At 44.1% G+C, this 5,000-nt stretch overlaps 1 pseudogene; it reads left to right on the top strand.

Moving 5' to 3' along the window:
• The window catches only part of LOC127931936 (platelet-derived growth factor subunit A-like), a 13,517-nt pseudogene extending 9,537 nt beyond the window's left edge, over window positions 1–3,980 (top strand).
• Window positions 3,981–5,000: the final 1,020 nt, after the last annotated feature.

Genomic DNA, 5,000 nt, shown 5'->3' with positions numbered 1-5,000 from the left:
GGCTTAGCTGTTCCTCAGACAGTTCACACAGAGGAAGAAGTTGTTATTTCTGGGTGCTGAAGTCGTCCCTCCTTGTTTAGGTAAATGCTATTATGTTTAGTTCCTAATGAATGCAATCTGATCTGAACTGAGCTCGCTGAGGCAGTGTTATCTGTTGTAGACCTCAGATAGAGACCACATGCAGAAATAGAGGGTCAAAGGTCATAGAGATATCCCTGCAAATAAGAGTTGTAACTATTGAGGAAATCTAACTGTGCTTAAATGTACAGAAAGAGAGTGAGAAAGAGAGAAGCAGTGTTTTTGAAGGGTGAGGCATGGTTGGATGGAGAGAGCAGAGGGATGAGAGAATGGACAGATGAGGAGAGAAGGGAGGGATAGAGAGAGCAGAGGGATGAGAGGAATGGACAGATGAGGAGAGAGGGAGGGATAGAGAGAGCAGAGGGATGAGAGGAATGGACAGATGAGGAGAGAAGGGATGTGAGAATGTGATGTGGACTATAGGAATGGACAGATGAGGAGAGAAGGGAGGGATAGAGAGAGCAGAGGGATGAGAGGAATGGACAGATGAGGAGAGAAGGGAGGGATAGAGAGAGCAGATGGATGAGAGGAATGGACAGATGAAGAGAGAAGGGAGGGATAGAGAGAGCAGAGGGATGAGAGGAGTGGACAGATGAGGAGAGAAGAGAGGGATAGAGAGAGCAGAGGGATGAGAGGAATGGACAGATGAGGAGAGAAGAGAGAGCGCAGATTTGATCCCCTTTTGATACTCAATATCAGATGAAAGGGTCTCTCTCTCTTTCATTCTTTTTCCTTTTCTTCATTCTTTCTTTCTCTTTGTCTTTGACAGAGAGGAAATCAAAAGATAAGTCTCCCGTATATCCTGAGACTCAACTACAGAGACAGAACTATGGAGAGGAAACACACACACACATACACATGTATGCACACACACACACATGCACGCGCACACACTTTCACACGCTGTGTGATGTCCAGGAGAAGCCTTCGAGGGTGTGTGAATGTGTGTGTGCACGTGCATGCTAGCTTGCCCATCTCTGCTCTTCCAGAAACCATTCACCAGTACCAGAACAGCAGACAGTTGTTTTTCAATGGCTCATACTGGTCTTGGCTCTGTGTATTAATCTCCCATGGTTTCTCTGTGTCCACTGTCTGTTTCCCTCCATTCCAGTTTCCACTGGTGGGAGAGAGACAAAGGTTCCATTGTTATGTCTGACTTTATGATGCCTTTCTGGGGAACTAACAGCTTGAAGGACATGATCATATTAATTAGACCTGGTGGTTTACTGAGAACCCTACCACACCTCGTGTTACACACCTTTGAGTTGACTCGTGTCTCATTCCCTGTATTTCATTTGACAGGTAGGAGACTTAGAAACTCCCTCAGGCTGCATCTCAGTAGAGCCTAAAATGGGTTCTTCTCCATGTCTCCTCCCTTTCACACACAGATGTAGGATCTTAATTTGAGCCAGTTTGCAACAGCAGGAAAATAACCAGTCAGCAACAGGAAATGTGAATTATTATGTTTAGGGGTTGATACATTTTTTGTAAGGAAAAATCAAGCCTGACATTTTAAAGTGGAAATTCCAAACTTTAGAAGCCTTTTTAAATTCTCAGCCACAAAAGAGTGATCAAATTCAGATCCTACACCTGTACACTGCCCTGTAAGCACAGGGAAAGTAAGTAGCATGGCATCTGTCCAGTTGTTTCCTATCAGTGCAGAATCAGATGAAGGAAATGACACAAGGAGAAACAGCCTTAATTAGAACATGGACAGGGAGCGTCTCCAGTCCACACTATTGAGATGCCTTACCTCACCTGAACCTCTGTACCAATAACAGTGTTACTGTCTCTGCTGTGCTCCTCTGGTTCATGTTGTAACAAGGCAGCACCTTTCTGAGTGTGTGTGTGTGTGTGTGTGTGTGTGTGTGTGTGTGTGTGTGTGTGTGTGTGTGTGTGTGTGTGTGTGTGTGTGTGTGCTGTGTCTGTGTGTGTGTGTGTGTCTGTGTGTGTGTGTGTGTGTGTGTGTGTGTCTGTGTGTATGTTCAGACTTGAAAGAGAAGAGAGGCTTGTACAATCAGTCCTGAAGCTCTAGCAGGCGTGGCTCACTTTTTGAGCGAACACTAATGTGTGTGTGCTTGCTTACGTGTGTGTGTGTGTGTGTGTGTTAGTGTACGAGGGGTGTGTGTGTGTGTCAGTGTATGAGGGTGTGTAGTGTACGAGGGTGTGTGTGTGTGTGTGTGTGTATGTGTTAGTGTACAAGGGTGTGTGTCAAGTTTTTGTATCCTTCCATTACCTCGAAAAGAGGGGATTCTACAGAACTCATTCTGATCCCTCCCTCCCTCCTTCCCCTCCCTCACCCTCCCTCCCTCCCTCCCTCCCTCCCTCCCTCCCTCCCTCCCCTCCCTCCCTCCCTCCCCTCCCTCCCTCCCTCCCTCCCTCCCTCACACCCTCCCTCACACCCTCCCTCCACCCTCCCTCTCCAGGTGGCTAAGGTGGAGTATGTGAGGAGGCGTCCTAAACTGAAGGAGGTGCTGGTGCGGCTGGAGGAGCACCTTGAGTGTATATGCACCTCCAAACGACACATCAAGGACCTCTACGATACAGACAATGGTAAATATCTTGCTCTACTCTACTGCTGACAGTGTGTGCGTCAGCTACTGTCTGAGAGTGTCTCTCTACACTGATATAAACTGATAACAGTTGAGGAATTTAAATGGTTCTCCCTCAGGGTATTCCACTCCTTTTTTCATTCCCCTTTTTTCTTTATAGACCCCCATCTTCCCCCTCCTCCCCCTTCATTCACAGGACCCAGTAGGACCAAGGGTAAAGGGAGGAAACGTAAAAAGCTCAAAAACCTCAAAGAATTTCTCATACCTTTCTCGGGCATGTGGAAAAACATGAGTGTTTATTAGTGTCATTACGGTAGGCATTAGCACTACGGCCAATCAATGATCTGGGTTTAAACGGCAATCATGGGAATCGCCAATCAGAGACTAGTATCAATCGAACAGGAAGAGGGGTGAAATTAGGAAGTGGTTTTAATTGGTGACTGGTGCCTTGGCTGATTACATTGGGTATGGAGGCTGTATTTGGTGGTGAAATATGGGGGTGCTAAAGATTCATTGTTTTAAGTGGTGAACATTTGACATTGGGGGGATGACTTGTATTGTCTGATTGGCTAAGCTAACATTTCGTACCTATTTCTCACCTCCCATCAGGCGTAAGGTGAAGACAGATGGATGAAAGAGAGAAGAGTGAAAGAGAGGAAGAGGGAAGAGAACATCTTTTCAACAGAAACGTTCATGTTTCTCAGACTGAGATATGAACTTCAGCCACGTTGTGTGTGATGGCAACAAGAGAAGTGGGGACAGAGGACAGAGAACATATTCTATATGTTATATTCTAGATCTTCCCACAAGACGAACCTTCAAAAATCAATCATTTTGATAACGTCAAAATATTGCCAGAATCGGGAATGATGTTTCTGGAAGATGCAAATAAGGATTTCGGTATTAGGAGTGGGTGTGGCTTCGATTTGATGATTGACAGGTGTCAAATAACGTGACTACGCCAACTGGGAGAAGAAGAGAGGTATATGATTGGATACTGGAGGACAATGGGAGTTGCAGTCTTTATATAAAGGACTTCTGACTACAAGACTACTCCCATGATTTTGGATGACAAGCGGTTTGGAATCCTCCCAATCATTTCGGATGCTTCTTGATTTTTCCATCGGATTCCGAGGACAGTGACTGGGATTATGTTTTGTATATTACAAGATTCCAAGATGTACTCTCCTTCTGGAACGGAAGGAAGTCACCTACATGATGTATATCCTCTTATTTTTGTAACCGTGGTTTTCTATTGCTGACTGACTTCTAGTTTCTGGTATGTTATTCACATAAAGGAAGGTTTAAAACAACTACATCAGTTACAAGTTACTAATAAACTATTTATAATGTCAATTTGTTATAATGTCTTTAGTTTGAGAGAGAGAGAGAGAAGAGAGAGAGAGAGAGAGAGAGAGAGAGAGAGAGAGAGAGAGAGAGAGAGAGAGAGAGAGAGAGAGAGAGAGAGAGAGAGAGAGAGAGAGAGAGAGAGAGAGAGAGAGAGAGAACTTAGTACAACTTAAGGGGTTACCTCTTATGACCCATACTCAGACACTTTGAACATGAAACCCCTGTGAACTAGTAACTGAGTATATCTCTGCTCCCACTCATACATACCTTCAATACAGAGAGGAAGGAAGTAGATATCAAGACCAACACACTGCTAATGCCAAAGCAACTCTCAGGTTATAGAGCAGGGCCTGTATTCTAAAGCGTCTCAGAGGAAGAGTGCTGATCTAGGATCAGGTTCCACCTGTCCATTGTAATCTTATTCATTATGATCTAACAGGCTACACTGATCCTAGATCAGCAATATTTTCTGAGACACTTTGTCAATACAGGACCAGGTAACGGTTTTACTAAGAACATTTCATAAATGAATAAGATAATGTTATTACTGTACTCTCTCAGTAAGGGAAGTGTTTAGGAAAATAGTAAAAAGTCAATGCTGTTATTATTCTGTAACTTTTCAAAGAAGCCCAGATGCTGACTTAGTTTCAACATATAAATCACTTCAAAGTTCTCACAGAAAGGAAACATCTTTGATAATACAGTACTCGTGTAAAACGTGCGGTTTTTACATCTTAATCAGTGACACCTTAGTTGAAATGGTAATATGGCATCTCTTTAGTTCCCACAATCCACCAGTGTTATAAGACGCCATGGACGGACAGTACCGGCTCCATTGGTTTAGCAAGACTTTTACTTAGTGAATAAACCAGTGAAATAGAGGAGGGATTGTGTGCCTTTGTGGTTTCTCAAAACGATATTCACCCTCTCTGCCAAACCATAAACTGCTCCCCCATAATCCTTTTCCAAAGCCAAACTACAGCCCAAAGTGCAACCCTCGGAGCCAGAAGCCTTTCTCTC

Source organism: Oncorhynchus keta, chromosome 10, assembly GCF_023373465.1.
Source record: "Oncorhynchus keta strain PuntledgeMale-10-30-2019 chromosome 10, Oket_V2, whole genome shotgun sequence".
Classification (NCBI taxonomy): domain Eukaryota; kingdom Metazoa; phylum Chordata; class Actinopteri; order Salmoniformes; family Salmonidae; genus Oncorhynchus; species Oncorhynchus keta.
The sequence above is the reverse complement of the archived record's forward strand: the minus strand, read 5'-3'. Positions and strand labels throughout refer to the sequence as shown.